Source organism: Triturus cristatus, chromosome 11 (assembly GCF_964204655.1).
Source record: "Triturus cristatus chromosome 11, aTriCri1.1, whole genome shotgun sequence".
Taxonomy (NCBI): domain Eukaryota; kingdom Metazoa; phylum Chordata; class Amphibia; order Caudata; family Salamandridae; genus Triturus; species Triturus cristatus.
Window position 1 is genome coordinate 542,820,548 of NC_140594.1, and position 20,058 is coordinate 542,840,605.

Genomic DNA, 20,058 nt, shown 5'->3' on the forward strand with positions numbered 1-20,058 from the left:
AGGGCTCCAGAAGCACTGTGAGTAGGTGGTGTCTTCGTTAGCCTCAGATACCAAAATCCAGAGAGGCACACGGAGGACCTCTAATCCAAACGAGAGTGGTACCAGCGGAGATAGTACCAGGAGGGAGGAAATGGCCACAGGGGAAGGAAGCACCCCAGACACCCGGCCGGCCCCCGGGAAGCAGCTCCGGAAAGGCGGGCGGAGCGCTGGGTATGCAAACCCCTCAGCAGTGAAGGGAAAGCACCCCAGACACCCGGCCGGCCCCCGGGAGACAGCTCCAGAAAGGCGAGCGGAGCGCTGGGTATGCGGGGCTGTTAAAGGAGGAGGGAAAGGTTGAGACGAATGCCTCAGGAACGGCACTCCAAATACAACAGAAAACTTGTCCTGCCGCGGGGATACACGGCCAGGCAGGCGAACAGTCTTCAGGGCAGAAACACAAGGAGTAATGACTCCAAACTGGCCAAAACCAAGCCTCCGGCAAACGGACGCCATGGAAGGCGTCTAACATCCAGATACAGGAAGCGAATAACAGGAAACAGGAAACGGATCACACGAATACGAGGCAAACACTAGAACGCGAAGCCTCGAGTCCTTGCGCGTTCCGCTTTTCAAGCGTCTCGTCCCTTAAGGAGCATGCGCGTAGACACAGTCACTACTCACTGCGTCCTGCGCTCGACAATCCTGACAATAAGACCTACTCATTGAAGCACTGCCAAACGTCCATCGATCACGTCCGAGTCTCACACCTTGTAGTTACAGCTGGCCTGGCATGACTGAAGATTAGGAGAGTCCGAGCAAGGAGCGACCCCTTTGCGCACATGCACATGCCGGCGAGCATTAAATTGGGCTGAGTCAGTGCGATGGAGGCAGGGGCTTGAAATCTAAATAGCACGTTGGTTACAGAACGGGTTTCATTCCCTCATTCCTAAAATAGTTTAATTGTCCACGGTAAATGTTTTTCTTTTTCCACGACATTTGTTTTTCTTCAAAGTTTCTTTAGAATTTGAGTTTCATTTAAAGTATTACGTTTCCTGTGGGATGTGTAACACAGTATATGCCTAGCAATTTTGCACAGGATGCATTCTGGGAAAGGTAGTCTTCCGTGACAGCTATCATTTCCACATTGAACAAGGTGGTGTATTGTAGCATTTAAGGCACTTACTACACCTGTGTGATGGGGTTGGAAGCGCTTACCCACCGAGATCGCCAAATACACCCTGAAGGGTGTGTGGTTGAGAGCAGGAAGCCTATGTGGGAAGCTGTTCAATGTTGTGCATGACTACCACCGAGATCCCCACATCAGAAACTTGAGTAGTTGAATGAATGTCCTACACGTGGGTGTAGGGCAGGAAGCTGCACCTGCGGGTGTAAAGCCGAATAGACCAGGCAAGGCGGCAGAGCCCGAGGGGGAGAGAGGGAGGGGAATGGGAAGAGTTTCCACACAGCAATATTTACAGGTTATTTAATGCGATATAGAATAGCCACTCACAGCGGCGGCCGGCATATTCGAGGGAGGGAGGGGGGGACGCGGGTGGGGAATAAAACAATTTAAATAAAACGTACCTGAGTGCTGGGGTAACGCACCGCCTCTACTCCAGGCCAGCCACGCTGTACTGGTGGGTCCGTGTGTTCCTGCTGCAGGAAGCAGCCAGCAGGCAGCAGGCAGCTTCCCTCCCCTACGCAATGCAAGCCAATCACAACGCTGGTAGGCACAGCAGGAGAGCGCCCCAGCCGGAACATTTTCTCTGCATAAAGAAAAAGGGAGAGTGGGCTGTCCTGCTCGAGGGCAGGGGGGAGTGGCTTACCCACTGTTGTGGGTACTGACTGTTTGGTCAGCTCCAGGGCCGACCAAACAGTCAGTACCCACAACAGTGGACAAGCCACTCCCCCCCCCCCCCCCCCTGCCCTCGAGCAGGACCGCCCACCCGCCTGCCGCCAACCAGGCACAGAGGCACTTCTACTTTCTTGCAATGCGAGAAGGCAGAAATATAAATGGTAGTTTTTACCGTTTATGTTTCTCCGTTCTCGCACCACGAGAAAGCAGTAGGGTGATGCCCCCACACCCCAATGGGGGAGCCGCCACTGTATATGATACTTGTCATCAGTGCTTAATATGTAAATAAATAAGGGCCTGGGCTCAAGGTATTGCACTACAAACTGATTGCTGCTACAAGCCATGGTTATTGCTACCTTCTAAGCAGTGTACACTTAGAAATGTAACAGTATTGACAATTCTAGTCCACCCAAAGCTTGAAGAATGGGTAGCCACGCAGGAATTAATGTTTTAAATGCGTATTTATTTCCCAAACGTATGTGCTCAGCTCGAAAATAGCAGACAACGCCACCGTGAGGTGGAATGTAATAAGAAACTGCAGAGGTAAACAATAAATAATAGGTTAGCAGAGCTTAGACGACTATAATCCTAGTACATCTTGTATTTCAATTCCAAGACACCTGCAGAACTCAATAAAGATGAGGAGATGGAAGTACATGTAGGATAGGTCTTACCAAGGGGTATACATTCTAACATTCTAGCTCAGGGTATGCGAGAAATTAGATCCCTATTGGGAAATTGTAATAATTTTCACCTTTGAAGAACTAGGGTCTCTCCTGGCTATTTTATTAAAGGTAGACAGCTATATACAAATAACAAGTAATTGGTATATGCAAATAACTTCGGTTCATTATGGCGTTAAGAAAAGTATATTTTTAAATTCTCTTCATCCATTTTATGTATTGAGCAAAAGACTCTTAGTTCATTTATTGTAAAAAGATTAGTGCTTTATGACGTAGTTTAAAGATTTGATGTAATATTGGGTCACTTGTCCATAATAGTTCGGTGAGAAGAATTTAAAAACTATTAAAATATATATATAAAAATTTACAAACATTTAAAAAAAGATCCTGCCTCTATATCTTAAATAATATCCTCTATCCAAGATACTGTATACACTCCCTCCATGCATAAGGTGCATATTTATGCTACTCCAGCTAAATGATTTTTGTGGATAGACTAAAACGCTTTTTTCTATAAATATTTATATATTGATATTTTTATTTGTTATGATTTAATAATATAGTAAGAGAAAAGAAGATAATATTTATTTACACCTGAAGATATGTGGAGAGAGAGAAAAAGTTCTTAGGACATTGATGAATTGAATTTGTATCTGATATATTTGTGCATTTTATGGCCTTATTTTGCACGTGGTGCAGAAGGGATTTTGTTGAGAGATTGTGACAATTATTTCTTCTGTGTCAATGGTGATTTGCACTTATTTATGGGAGATGATTAAAAAATGGAGCATGAGCACTTTGAAAAAAGGATTCTGCTGAAACATGTCAGTGCGTCTGGTGTGGTAAACAAATTTGGTTATAATTCGCATCCTGTAGTGCCAGCTGTCTTTTTGGCCACTAATCGAAATTTGGAGGATAAAACCCTACAGCGAATTTTTAAGGGCCAAGAGAAACAGCAGTACAGAAGAGAGTTATAGAAAAAGCAAGCAATAAATGATGGAACGCCTGATTGTCAGGAAATATCCCAGGAAAAGTCTCCTTAAATTCACTGAAAAAGCAGATTTGAAAACTAGAGAGGAATTATTACAAGACAAACCCCTGAGACTAAACAATTCAGGTGAGGCATCAATAAGATTAATTCCCAAATTCAACAGCCAGGCGACCAACATGAGAAGATGGACAATATTGACACGACACCTTCTTGAGGGGCAAGATAGGAGAAGCACCTAATATTACTTACCAAAGGAACTTGTCCTTAAAAGACATGCTAGTACATAGCCATTTGAACGCAAAAAATACCAGTTAGCTTCAACAAAGTAAAGGATTTAAAAGATGTGGACACTGTAAGGCATGCAAGTGCAGCACTAATGTTCAGGAGATCCCCCTACAGAAAGTAAGGAAAAAACATTGTATCACAAAACTAAACATATGCAAGACTGACTACGTCGTCTATGTAATCACCTGTCTATGTGACAGATGGTAAATAGGCTCGATGACATTACCAGTACAGAAGCGCATTTTAGAACATTGGAGGGCAATCACAAACTCTGATATGAGCTACAACATAGCGAGACACTTCAGGGAATACCATGAGGGGGATTGGACACATGCAAAGTACTTTGGAACTGATGCAGTAGTGAAACATCTGGGAGGAGGTAATAGGATTTCTGCTCTATGCAGAATGGAATCTCAGTATATTTTAGAAGCAGGCTGTCTCACTCCACATGGTATGAACAATGATGAAGAATTACACACACAGTTGTGAATTATCTTAGCTCCTTAAGAATACAGTGTACAGTTTATGCATTTTTAAATGTTTTTGTGATTATGTGTTTTTCTCCCTCCTTTAAATTAATATCCCAATATTCCTCTGTTGTTTTAGTACCTGGGCTTATAATGTATTTTTAATATCATATCCAATAACAATAATTATTTGTTTTCTTCACAGGCTTAAGGAAGGCATACATGCAAATCATGCTGGCAAGAGTACATTTGAAGAGTAGAAGTTGATCCCCATGTGAAAACACCTTTATATCGTTGAGTATCAGAAGGAAGTTAAGATTTCAAATTTGCGTACTATGCCCTTTATTTAACGATAACTGTATGGAAACTCAGAGACATGGATATATAATGTATGGTCATTGCATTACATACATAATGAAGGCAGTATTGAGCTTTAGAAACCAAGAAAGAAGAGTACTAGACTTATCATATATTATGAAACAACAGATTCGCAATACACTCATGAGACATAAATTAATGTATGAGCTGAATGCAATATACAGTGTAACACCGATTGAATAAATGGGAGTTTTCATTATAATTTCCAGGCATGAAATAGTACATAATCACGAGTTCGTAATTGATAAGAAACGAAAATATCGTGTTGACAGTATATATAAAGTCAAAATGTCAAGATGAGGAATGTCATACTGATAAAGTTATATCAGTTTGAGCTGAGAAGGGAGCAGAGTATTTTGTTTATGTTCATTGAAACTCGTCCTGTGTAATGTAGTATAAATGTAGTTGATTGTAAAAACATGGGTTTTGTGAACAAGACCGTCATGTCGAAACTCGTCTGTTTCTGTTGCCAAATTAAACACCCGATACAAAATTGCTACGTTGGAGCAGCTGTTTTTTCCTTGCACGCTCAATAAGGATTTCCATTTGGTATATATATATATATATATATATATATATACATATATTCACAGAAAAAAACATAGGTTTCAGGGTTGTTATAGTTAGCTGGCCATTTCACTCGTACAAAACTATAGAAATTCCTCTGTTATAGTTAGTTCGGCTAACTATAACTCGCGCACCTGCAATGCACTGCTGATGATGTCACATATTGCATCATTCATGACATGGTCAGTGACATCAATGATGATATCACGGATGACATCTCAAATGACATCACTGATGACATCATCCAGTGAATGTAGTTTAGTTTGAAATTTAAATATGTATTATATATATACCAATCTGTATTGAAGATTGAGTGGATATATAACTGTCTGGATGGAGGATTTAGTAGCTGTCTGACTGTCTGTTTAAGAGAGTAATTAAAAGTGTCTCACTTAATACATGGATTAGTAACTAAATTATGTGAATGTGTGCATCACTGTCTCTGTTGTTGTATAACAAGCTGCATCAGTTGGTCACTAACTACATGAGTGTGTATATTAGTTATTGATTTGTTGGGTGAGTATTTGTATGGGACACTGAATTTGTGTGTGGTTGGATGGGGTGTGTGTAACTCTATGCATAGATGTGTGAATGGTTGATTGACTAGGTGTATAGGTTTAATAGTGCATGTGGAAACAGTTGTTTGAGTGACTGAGTGAATTTATTTGTGTGTTGGTGAGCGAATATATGTTTTAGTTGTACATCTTCAACAAAGTAAAAAAATAAAAGACATTGTATATGAGAGTTGGTGTATATAAATAAGTATGTGTAAGAGTCAGTGATTGTGAGAGTTACTATATGAATGAGTGTATATTTGTAATGGTGATTTTGTAACATATTAACTATGAGTTACTATGTGTTTGAATAAATGAGGTGTTCTTGGATAACTGTGTAAGTGAGTAAATGTAAGTGTGATTCATTTTTTTCATGAGTGAGTAGGATGACTGCATAACCGACTAAGATGACTGCTGATGTGTGAATGTCTATATGTGTGTATAAGTGCATTTGATAGTGTTCTATTAATTAGTGACTGCATGTATAAATGATTCTGTTGTTGAATGGATAGTTGTGTGTGTAGGAATCAGTGAGTGGGTATGTAGTAACTGGTATTGGTGTGTCAATGGTTTCAAATATGGTACTCTGTATTTTACAGTGAGTGATGAAAGGTTATACTAGTGTATGATGAGGTGTATCAGATTGTCACGTGGATGATGTCATCAGTGATGTCATCAGTGATTTAATTTGAGATGTCATCAGTGATGTCACTGACCATGTCACGAATTATGCAATATGTGACATCATCAGCAGTGCATTGCAGGCGCGCGAGTTATAGTTAGCAGAACTAACTGTAACGGAGGAATTTCTATGGTTTTGTACGAGTGAAATGGCCAGCTAACTATAAAACGCCTGAAGCCTATGGCTTTTTTTGTGAATTTCTAATGTTTTTTAAATGCTAATTTCTAACTATAACGTCTCTGAAACATGGTTTTTTTCTGTGAATTTCAAAGGTTTTTTAAATGCTAATTTTTAAGTGTGATAGTAGTTATACCTATTTTTTTGTACTGATTTTCTAGTTTTCAAACTGTTTATTTATAAATATTTTATTCATTAAAAAACATTATATATTCAGAAAATTGCACACAAAAAATAAAAAAATTCAAACTGAAATATTAGTATTTTTTTGTTTTCATTTTTTATTTTAATATATGTGTATTATTTTCTTTTAGAACAAATTATTGCCAATTTTTTTTCAGAGTCGCGCACTCAAAGCGTACGCTTCACGGTTGGTGCGTGGATTATAGCCGCTATTTTAGAAAAGTCGTGAGGATCCGCGTACGGTGTGCGACGGCTGCGTGTTTTTCAGTTACATTATATACATTTAATATTACGTGATGTGCACGATTGGTATGCGACCAGTACGCGACTCCTGCTCCCTCACATTTGTGACACATGTGCATTACGGTATGAGATGCTTGCATGGTGGCGGGTCCCGCATGACATCATATACGTGCTGGGGCGCTCTGGGTGCGCGACTCCCGCAAAATAAATGTATGTTCCAAAATGATATGTATGTGTCTTTAATATACATATTAGGGCAAGAGATTATCTAAGATAGTCACAAAAATAACATATTTGTACTTATAATAAACTTATATTATTTTTAAATATATTTTCGCGAAGTCGGGTGCGTGCATCGTGAGTGCAGAGAACCAGGTCAGCAGAGCTGCTGTAGAGCCAGAGAAACCAGGTCAGCAGAGCCGTTGTAGAGCCAGAGAACCAGGTCAGAAGAGCTGCTCTAGAGCCTAAGAAGCAGGTCACCAGAGCTGCTCTAGAACCAGAGATCCAGGTCAGCAGAGCTACTCTAGAGGCAGAGAACAAGTCAGCAGAGGTGCCTGCTGTAGAGCCAGAGAAACCAGGTCAGCAGAGCTGCTTTAGAGGGAGAGAACCAGGTCAGCAGAACTGCTTTAGAGCCAGAGATCCAGGTCAGCAGAGCTGCTCTAGAGCCAGAGAACCAGGTCAGTAGAGCTGCTTTACAGCCATAGAACCAGGTCAGCAGAGCTGCTCGAGAGGCAGAGAACCAGGTCAGCAGAACTGCTTTAGAGCCAGAGAACCAGGTCAGCAGAGCTCTTCAGAGGGAGAGAACCAGGTCAGCAGAGCTGCTTTAGAGCCAGAGAACCAGGTCAGTAGAGCTGCTCTAGAGCCAGAGAACCAGGTCAGCAGAGCTGCTTTAGAGCCATAGAACCAGGTCAGCAGAGCTCCTTTAGAGCCAGAGAACCAGGTCAGCAGAGCTGCTCTAGAGGCAGAGAACCAGGTCAGCAGAGCTGCTCTAGAGCCAGAGAACCAGGTCAGCATAGCTGCTCTAGAGCCAGAGAACCAGGTCAGCAGAGCTGATTTAGAGCCATAGAACCAGGTCAGCAGAACTGCTTTAGAACGAGAACCAGGTCAGCAGAGCTGCGCTAGAGCCTAAGAACCAGGTCAGCAGAGCTGCTCTAGAGACAGACAACCAGGTCAGAAGAGCTACTGTAGAGCCAGAGAAACCAGGTCAGTAGAGCTGCTTTAGGGCGAGAGAACCAGGTCAGCAGAACTGCTGTAGAGCCATAGAACCGGGTCAGCAGAGTTGCTTTAGAGCCAGAGAACCAGGTCAGCAGAGCTATTATAGAGCCAGAGAACCAGGTCAGCAGAGCTGCTGTAGAGCCAAAGAAACCAGGTCAGCAGAGCTGCTTTAGAGGGAGAGAACCAGGTCAGCACAGCTGCTTTAGCACCAGAGAACCAGGCCAGCAGAGCTGCTTAAGAGCCAGCGAACCAGGTCAGCAGAGCTGCTCTAGAGCCAGAGAACCAAGTCAGCAGAGCTGCTTTAGAGCCATATAACCAGGTCAGCAGAGCTGCTTTAGAGTCAGAGAACCAGGTGAGCAGAGCTGTCCTAGAGCCTAAAAACAGGTCAGCAGAGCTGCTCTAGAGCCAGAGAACCAGGTCAGTAGAACTGCTTTAGAGGGAGAGAACCAGGTCAGCAGAGCTGCTCTAGAGGGAGAGAACCAGGTCAGCAGAGCTGCTCTAGTGCCAGAGAACAATGTCAGCAGTACTGCTTTAGAGCCATAGAACTGGGTCAGCAGAGCTGCTTTAGAGCCAGAGAACAAGGTCAGCAGAGCTGTTGTAGAGCCAGAGAACCAGATCAGCAGAGCTGCTCTGTAGCCTAAGAACTAGGTCAGCAGAGCTGCTCTAGAGCCAGAGAACCAGGTCAGCAGACCTGCTGTAGAGCCAGAGAAACCAGGTCAGCAGAGCTGCTTTAGAGGGAGAGAACCAGGTCAGCAGAGCTGCTTTAAAGCCAGAGAACCAGGTCAGCAGAGCTGCTCTAGCTGACACTAACTGACTGACACTGACTGACTGACACTGACTGATTGACACTGACTGACACTGATTGACTGACACTTACACTGAATAACACTGACACTGACTGACACTGATTGACTGACACTGACTGACTGACTGACTGACTGACACTGACTGACTGACACTGATACTGACTGACACTGACTGACTGACACTGACTGACTACTCTATACTACTCTACTCTCTACTACTCTCTCTACTACTCACTCTCTACTACTCACTCTCTACTACTCTCTACTACTCTCTCTCTACTACTCACTCTCCTACACACTCTCTACTTCTCTCTACTACTCGCTGTCTACTACTCTCAACTACTCACTCTACTACTCTCTACTACTCACTGTACTACTCACTCTCTACTACTCTCTACTACTCACTCTCTACTAATCTCTCTTCTACTACTCTCCACTACTCTCTACTACTCACTCTCTACTACTCACTCTACTACTCACTCTACTACTCACTCTCTACTACTCACTCTCTACTACTCTCTACTACTCACTCTCTACTACTCTCTCTCTCCATTACTCTCTACTACTCACTCCACTACTATCTCTCTACTACTCTCTACTATTCTCTCTCTGCTACTCACTCTCTATTACTCACTCTCTACTATTCTCTACTACTCACTCTCTACCACTCTCTACTACTCACTCTATTACTCACTCTCTACTACTTTCTACTACTCACTCTCTACCACTCACCCTCTACTACTCACTCTACTAGTCTCTACTACTCACTCTCTGCTGCTCTCTCTACTACTCTCTACTACTCTCTACTACTGTCTACTACTCTCTACTACTCACTCTCTACTTTCTAATACTCACTCTCTGATCTCTACTTCTCTACCTCTCTACCTCTACCTCTACACCTCTACCTCTCTACCTCTCTCTACCTCTCTCTACATGCACACATATGCATATATATATATATATATATATATATATATATATATGCATTTATATATATGTATGTGTATATATATACATACATATATAAACACATATATATAATCTGCACATCTATATAAATACAAACATAAATGCATGCATACATATACATAAACATATATGCATACATATGCATGTTATGTACATGAAAGTTTGAAAAACACTAATACAGGCAAAGCCACCTAATTACAAACAGAATTGCTTTAACTTAAACAAGGGCGAGACCTATTGCATTTTCATGGTTTGTTTACTTTGGTTCCATCAAGAAGGCATTCAGATGTATCACACATTTGCCATAATTTCTGAATAGTAGCACTCTAGTTGCTCATTAGATCACTATAGTAAAGCTACTGCTCACCAGGGAAGTCTGCTGCTGGTATTCAAAGTGCATGTTTCAGTCTGCATGTCAGATTTTTTTAATGAAATAGAAGAGGATTTGAGAAGTCAAAATGTGCCCTAATTTTTCTTTCTGCAGCATTAATCATAATTTCTATGGCAAAATGAATCCCCTCATTTTGTTCCTTTACAAATTAAAAGTTTTAAGTGTTACCACTTTATTCCAATCAAGATGGCTTCAGCTGTGCCATACTTTTGTCATAAGTAAGACTGTTAGCGCTCTAGTTGTTCTTTAGAACACTCTGGGACATTCTGTCATTGCGCTATACTTGGGCTACATATGGGTGATATTTGTGCTACATTTGGGCTCTTTTGTCTCTGGTGGCCATCTTGGGAGACTTATTTGTTATGAAGTTTCCTAATTTCCTCATTTACTACAGTCTCCTCATTAGGAAATACTTTCATTTTTTACTTTGATTCCATCAAGAAGGCATTCAGATGTGTCACACTTTTGCCATAAATTCGGAATGTTAGCCCTCTAGTTGCTTATTAGATCACTGTAGTAAAGCTACTGCTCACCAGGGAAGTGTGCTGCTGGTATTGAAAGTGCATGTTTCAGTCTGCATGTCAGAATTTTTTAATGAAATAGAAGAGGATTTGAGAAGTCAATCAAAATGTGCCCTAATTTATCTTTTTTCAGCACTAATCATAATTTCTATGGCAAAATGAACCCCCTCATTGTGTTCCTTTTAAATTAAACTACTGTCTCTCTACTACTCACTCGTTTCTACTCTCTACTACTCACTCTCTACTAATCACTCTCTACTACTCTCTACTACTCACTCTACTACTCTCTACTACTCTCTACCACTCACTCTCTACTACTCTACTACTCACTCTTTACTACTCTCTACTACTCTCTCTCTACTACTCCCTCTCTACTACTCACTCTACTACTCTCTACTACTCACTCTCTACTACTCACTCTCTATGATTTACTCTCTACCACTCACTCTCTACTAATCACGTTCTACTGCTCACTCTCTACTACTCACTCTCCACTACTCACTCTCTACTTCCCCGCTCTCTACTACTCTCTACTACTCACTTTCTACTACTCTACTACTCTCTCTACTACTCACTCTCTACTACTCTCTACTACTCTCTCTACTATTCACTCTCTACTACTCTCTACTACTCACTCTACTACTCTCTACTACTCTCTACCACTCACTCTCTACTACTCTTCTACTTACTCTCTACTACTCTCTACTACTCTCTCTACTACTCTCTCTACTACTCTCTACTACTCACTCTCCACTACTCAGTCTCTACTACTCGCTCTCGACTACTCTCTACTACTCACTCTACACTACTCTACTACTCCCTACTACTCACTCTACTACTCACTCTCTACTACTCTCTATTACTCACTCTCCACTACTCCACTACCCTCTACTACTCCCTCTCTACTACTCTACTACTCTCTCTCTACTACTCACTCTCGACTACTCCCTCTCTACTACTCTCTACTACTCACTCTCTACTACTCACTCTCGACTTCTCCATTCTACTCACTCTACTAGTCACTCTCTACTACTCTCTACTACTCATTCTCCACTACTCCACTACCCTCTACTACTCACTCTCTACTACTCACTCTCTACTACTCTACTACTCCCTACTGCTCTCTCTCTACTATTCACTCTCTACTACTCATGCTCTACTACTCTCTACTACTCACTCTCTACTACTCTCTCTCTACTACTTTCTGCTACTCTCTACTACTCACTCTACTACTCACTCTACTACTCACTCCACTACTCACTCTCTACTACTCTCTGTCTACTACTATCTAGTACTCACTCTACTACTCACTCTCTACTACTCTCTACTACTCTCTCTCTGCTACTCAATCTCTGCTACTCTCTACTACTCCCTCTACTACTCTACTACTCACTCTACTACTTGCTCTCTACTACTCTCTACTCCTCTCTACTACCCACTCTCTACTACCCACTCTCTACTACTCACTCTCTGCTACTCTCTCTACTACTCTCTACTACTCCCTACTACTCACTCTCTACTCTCTATTCTCTATTACTCATTCTCTACTCTCTACCTCTCTCTACCTCTCTCTCTACTACTCTCTACCTCTCTACCTCTACCTCTCTACCTCTACACCTCTAGCTCTCTTCCTCTCTCTACACGCACACATATGCACATATATATGTATATATATGCATTTATATATATGTGTTTGTATTATCTACTGGCAGTCGCCAGTAGATTGTTATAGTTAGGACCTATTTTCCATAGGAAATCCCCAACATTCTATTCCCAATAAGTCTGGTGCTGGTTGATGAATCCTCGTGAAATTTTCCAAACTGTTGGCCAGCTTCACTCCGCTCCTACCCTGAAAGTTTCGTGGTGATTCGTAAAGTGGCAGCCGAGAAAAAAGGGGGGTCCCAAAACGCGTTTTCCATATGCAATTTCCCATAGGATCTGTTGTCGCAGCTACAGCCCAAACCGCTGAACGGAATGACATCGAATTTGGCAAAGAGGTAGTCCTCAGTTCAGACTCGTGCCTTTTGCATAAATGGTGTGAATCTGTTCATTAGTTCCTGAGAAAATTAGGGTAAAAAAGTTAGTGATATCTATGGCCGTGGAGGATTCACGGACCCTACCCGCACCGTAAGCGCACCCTCCCCGAATCGAGCGCGCACCCTCCTGATCGCACACTGAATGCTAATTGGTTGTCGAGTGTCTGTCTACTTTCGAAACTAGGAACTGTTGGTGGCCATTTTCTGCCTCGGTAGAAGCAAGGCTGAAGAAGCAAGGGGAATAAGTATGTAAAACATATACAGGGGGCAGAGTGGAAATACTCTGACCCTCTAGAGGTGCTTAGGGGGTCCCAGAAGGACCCCCTGGGGCTCCCTTTAAAAAAAAAAAAAAAAACGGTGAAATGCGCGCAGGGTGCGCGCATCCTATCGCGTTTGGTACCCGGAACCTTTCGCGTTGGGTGCGCGGATCCAAGGGAAAAAAAATTGAAAAAAGACAAGAAATCATTGGTTGTATGACAACTTTCTACACTGAAAGGTAGGGTGTATATTTCTGTTTTTTAAAGGCATGATTCTTATTGGTTAACAAAAACTGATTGTAAGGAACATTATATATGATAAGCTGATATGTTGAAAAGTCAAGCACACTTGCTGTCTTGTTTAGCAACATTGTGTGCTGAACTTGTGGCCTGTGTGCTCAGTGCAGTGTTCCATGACCTATTTCTATGGTAACAGGCAGAAGGCAGATTGGGGGAAGGGTTGAAATGTATTTCATTTGGAAAGGGTTGAAATGTTTAACCAACAGAAATGTGTGTTTGCTTTTTAATTTATGTGTGAAGGATTATGATTTGATGTTTACATGTATATGTGTGGAAAATGAAAGGGAAACTTTACCATTCTTTGTTTTTGCTGAGAGGTGCACAATGCAGAGATTCTGTAAAAGAAAATTTGGTGTGTGACTGATATCTGGTGTGTGACTGATATACTTCTTAATCTACAAAACAACTTGAAAGGTGAGGTATTTAACTGTGAGGGGATATATGTAGACTATTTTAATCAGACTAATGTATTTCTCATGCTAAAGTGTAGGGAGTTCCTTTTTTTCTCTACAATTTTATTGACAGTGTGTGTGCCTGTAAAAACCATTCTTTGATAAGCATTTGTGTTTTTCATGTGTTTGCAGACAGATAACTGTGCTGTTTTTATATTTTGGTAGAATTAGAAACCAGTCATTGTTTATTGAATTTGTGAAATGAGTTATGTTTCTAAACTAAAATGTAGTACTCCTTTTAGATGAAGAAATGTGTTTTGGTATAGTGCAAGGGATAGTGTTGTTTGTCTAGAATCACACAGTGAGTATGTGTGCATTTGGGAACCACTGTGAGAGAAGCATTTGGTAACATTGTGTATTTTCTGACAGATAACTGCTTTAAAACCTGTCTTGTTTTCAAGTTTTAGTAGCATTAGAAGCCAGTCTTTGCTTATGCGTTGATTAAATGAGTTAGGCTTTGACACAAAAGTGCAGTCCTGAAATATGTAGATTGTGTGCACTTCCCTTATCACTTCCACTGTAGTGAATGAGTTTTGGTAAACTCCTAGGGATAGTGGTGCTTGTCTAAAATCACACTGTGAGTCTTTGTGCATTTGGGAACCACTGTGAGAGAAGCATTTGGTAACATTGTGTATTTTCTGACAGATAACTTTTTTTAAACCTGTCATGTTGTCAAGTTTTAGTAGCATTAGAAGCTAGTCTTTGCTTATGCGTTGATTAAATTAGTTAGGCTTTGACACATAAGTGCAGTCCTGAAATATGTAGATTGTGTGCAGTTCCCTTACCACTTCCACAGTAGTGAATGATTTTTGGTAAACTCCTAGGTATAGTGGTTGTTGTCTAGAATCACACTGTGAGTCTGTGTGCATTTGGGAACCACTGTGAGAGAAGCATTTGGTAACATCGTGTATTTGCTGACAGATAACTGTTTTAAAACCGTTCATGTTGTCAAGTTTTAGTAGCTTTAGAAGCTATTCTGTGCTTATGCATTGATAAAATGAGTAAGGGTTTGACCCTAAAGTGTAGTACCATGTACTATTCTCTTCACTGTGCCAGAACTGCACATTTAAAAGTTTTACCCAGGCACTGTCCTAGCAGTAGTCTGATGATTTAGTCAGTTTCCAAGTACTCATGTTGTGAACCATACATTACCACATAGACTGCTTCAAATGTCTATGCAGTATGCATGCAGTCTTCTAACGTACTACACACTTGTCTTTCACACCTTCAATTCCCTAGCCAGTATCCATGCAGTCCAGCAAACATCCTGTCACTCCCTTTGCACTCCTCTAGTGACCCATTCAGTACCAAGTACTAATCCATTCACTGTGTCAAAAGCCAACCACTTACAAATTCACCCAGGCACTCTCCTTGCTGTACTCTAATCATTCAGTCAGTTCCCAAGTACTCATGCAGTGAGCCAGGCCTTAGCACATAGACTGCTTCAAATGCCTATTCACTATGCATGCAGTCCTCTAACCACCTACACAGTTGTCTTTCACACCTTCAATTCCCCAGTCAGTATTCATACACTTCTAGCAAACACCCTGTTACTCACCCAGTGTGTCTCCTTATAGTACTGTAATCATTCAGTCAGTTAGCATGTAGTCTTTTAGTGAGGTAGGCTTTAGGGCATGAACTGCTTCAAAGTAGTATGCACTATGCATGTAGTGTTTTAACCATTGTCACACTTGTGGTTCAGGGCTATAGTTTCTTAGTCAATTTTTATATAAAATGTGTTTGTACAGTAATGGAATAGTATAAATTTGAAAGTTATTAATATACATTTATTTGTGATTCTTTTTTACAGATACTGTTTTTCAACGTACAAATAGAGAAATCATGACAGAAAAAAAAGAAAAGAAACTCAGAAAGGCGCAGGAGTGTTTCTCATCCGTTTGCACTCTTCTCGTGCAAGATTGTTTGGATGAAGGGTCCTTAGGTGTTTCATCATACTTGCCGTACGAGTATTTCTTGTTAGGATCCCCTCGCAACAGAACTCTTTTGCAAATCTTGCACGTGACCAAGGTGGCATTGATCTTTGTTTGCCTCTCGGGAAAAGTAAAAAATTTCCACACCACTGAAGAAAAACGTTGTGGGCGTGGTGCCTCCTCCAAAAATTCATTCTTAGATTCGGTGAATATTTTAAAGCGACAACATTTACAGTTTTTGTAAGTTAAACTTATAAATGTTTGTTAGCCGTAAGCATTTTATATATCTATGATTTGTATCTTGTGGTATTTTGCTGAGAATAGCATGTTGTTTTTTTTAACAATCTTTCTGATTGTTTTTTTTTTTGCCCGCTGTTAAGTGATGAGTACGATTGAAATCACTATTTTTAGTGAAATTCAATATATTCTGATAACAGCAAAAAAGGCAAACAAATTACTTTTGTGGAAATAATGCTGTGTTGTAAAAAATGTATTATTACATGTTATATTTTTTTTTTTCCTTTTCTTTCACAGATCCAAATTTTAAAATAAGCAATTTATATGAATTTAGATCGCAATGAAAATCTGAAAAAAATGTATACCATTTTTTATTCCTATTACTGTGAATGTAAGTTTAACTAAGTCTCAATATGCAGAATGAGGAGGTCTGCAAGAAGCTACAAAGTTGAAACACGTTTCTAAAAACACTCTGTTTATACCTATGTAGTTTTGAAATCTGACCATAATCAGATATCATGTGACCTGCAAAAAAAGAGATTTGAGGGGTTCATAATATTTCCATTGTAGGTATTGAAGAACCATAATCATTTCAATCATTCGTCTTTGAACATCTTTGCAGACAAAACTCTGTGCTTACCTTCTATCATTCGCAAGGAATTTTAAAACCGGAAATATGTCACTTTTTGTAACATAGTTATTGCGCAAGACACTCTTTCATATTTACAAAGAGGGAAAAAAGCACTCTGTGCACTTTTTATACTCCATGTAAATACAACCTCATTATGCACACCAGTTTGCGTTGAAAGGGTGTTCTATAAGTGTTGTTGTGCATGATTGCACTGAATACTCATAGAACAAGACACATGTCTAGATTTATCAGAAATCATAAATCTTGATGTGTGTGAATGCTGCACCATTCTAAAATTGGTGTAGGAAAGCACAAGGAGAATTGTTTTCATTCCTCCACATTTTTATATCTTCAATGCATGCTACAATGCTCAGCATACATTTAAAGAGAAAAATGCCTTTGCTGATTGTTTTTGTGCAGGAAGGTGTGTCTTCCTGCACAAAAACAAAGAGCACATGACACAGATATCCTTGCACTATGGTGCAAGGGTGCCTGTGTCACCACATGGCTGCAGTTTAAGCAGCCGTGCAGAGAGAAGCATAGATTTGCAACATATTTATATACATATGTTGCATCCCTGTGCTTCGGAAGTACTACAGCACACTGCAGTAAAAGAGGTTACTGTGTGATGCTGCAGTACTTCCTCATAGTTCTGCACTTATACATTCACCATACGCTACTAATGCATTCATTCAGTCAATTACATACTACACATACATTCATCTAAACTTTCACACACTAACAAAGACATTTAGCTCTTTTTTTAAACCAGGAAAGTTAGTTCTTACAAGAACTTTTTTTTTCTTCTTTTTATTATTTTTTTTGGGGGTGGGGGGTTCTGAACAATTTTAAAAAAAAATTGTTTTTTCTGCAAAAAAAAAAAAAAAACAGGGGGAACCAAACAATGAACTTCAGGGAACAATAAAAAATAAACAAATATAAACTAGCAAATGTGATTTTCTTGCTGGCGGCAGATCAGATCGATCGACTGCTCACCATAGCACTTTTAAAAATTGAAATTGAGGACGGATGTCCAAATTTTGGGCTGATGGATGCACTCTTAAAGTGCTCGGCTGCGATGAGGTGGAAGGCGCAGGAGTATTTCTCATCCGTTTGCACTCTTCTCATGCAAGATTGTTTGGATGAAGGGTCCTTAGGTGCTTCATCATACTAGCCGTGCCGCACGAGTATTTCTTATTAGGATCCCCTCGCGACAGCACTCTTTTGCAAATCTTGCATGTGACCAAGGTGGCATTGGTCTTATTCTGCCCCTCGGGAAAAGTAAAAAATGTCCACACCACTGTAGAAAAACGTTCTTTGCGTGGTGCCTCCTCCAAAAATTCATCCTCGAGATGTATGAGGAGATGCAGGTGATGCCTGCTGCCATGAAACCATTTTTAGTTGAAAAAATTTAGAGCTAAGTGTAAACTTAGTCTAAAAAAATCTTCTTCTCTGCAAAGAGATGCTCCTCCAAAGAAGGTCAAAGAAGAATGATTGAATTGGGTGAGGTCTTTCAATAGTTAGAAGAGGAAGTGTAATGAACCAATCAAAGCTCTTTTTTTGCAGGTCACATGGGATCCGCGCAGCCTGCGCAAACGCAGCACGCACCCAGCGCGCATCCGGGAAATTGAATAAAAAAAAATTATAGGATTAGATGTGAAAATATATTAGTTTTAAGACTAGTTTAGAGTTTGTCTTCAATTAATATTCACATGAAATGCATATATATATATATATATATATGTTTTTTTAAATGTTAAATATTTCGCGGGATCCGCGCAACTACCGTGTCATAGACGCAGATGACGCATCGCGTAAGCGCGTAAACGTCGCGTTACGTACATCGAACGTGTCGCGTATAGGCTGGAAGTCGCATACCTGTCACATTGCGATCACGCACTAAACATGTACCCAACGCATACCATGCACGGATGCTAACGCGTAGGGATCGAGAACGATGCTCATAGGGTGCGCGGATCCAGAAACATGGGAATAAAATATATAAAATAAAGTTTAGAACATACAGTTAAAGAAATATTTTTAAAAATATAAAAAAATATGTTGGAAAAACCCAATAAGAACAAATAATATTTTTTAATTTTTGAAAGAATTAATTAAAAAAATACATTAAAAAAATGGTGATAAAAAAGAATTTAAAAAAAAACATAATTAATGAAATTGACACACTGAATTTGAAAAATATAGAAATCCAATGAAAATCATCAAACATGATATCTTTAGAGATAAGTTATAGATAGGAATTAGCATTTAAAAAACCTTTGAAATTCACTGTCAAAACCATAGGTTTCATGCACGTTATAGTTAGGAATTGGCATTTAAAAAACCTTTGAAATTCACTGAAAAAAACAAAGGTTTCAGGGGCGTTATAGTTAGGAATTGGCATTTAAAAAACCTCAGAAATTCACTAAAAAAACCATAGGTTTCAGGGGCGTTATAGTTAGCTGGACATTTCCCTCGTACAAAAAACTAGAAATTCCCCTGTTATAGTTAGTTCAGCTAACTATAACTCGAGCCCCCGCAATGCACTGCTGATGACGTCACATATTACATCATTCATGACATGGTCAGTGACATCACTGATGACATCTCAAATGACATCACTGATGACATCACTGATGACGTCATCCACGTGATAAATTAGTGCATCTTCTCACACCCTAATATAACCTTTGATACACCGACTCAAAATTTCAGACGGCCATTCTCAAAACCATAGATACTCCAATACCAATAACTACATAGCCACTCATTGACTCTTAGGTCTACACACATCTCCACTCACTCACCTGTACGGTCACTCATACTTACAGTCACTCCGTACAAGACTATCATATGCATTTATACACCTATATAGACACTCACACACCGCCAATTATCCATTGAGCTTCTGACACACCTAGTCAGTCATGCAAATATTTAAACACAGTCCAATTTACTCACCTATACAGTTAAACACACTCAAGTTCACTTACTCATAAAAATACTAACAAATTCTGATGCTCTGATACAATTACTAATACAAACACACACTCATCCATACAGCCACTCCCGAAATCACACACTCTCACATATAGAAAGTTATATACTCTTACACACATATACACTGCGTTTCACATATGTAGTTACTGACACATGTACAACTGATATATACATTCAATCACTAACACACCCATACATACACTCACCCAACCATACAGTCCATCACAATTGCACTCTTAAAACCATGCACCCACTGAATCACCCTCTC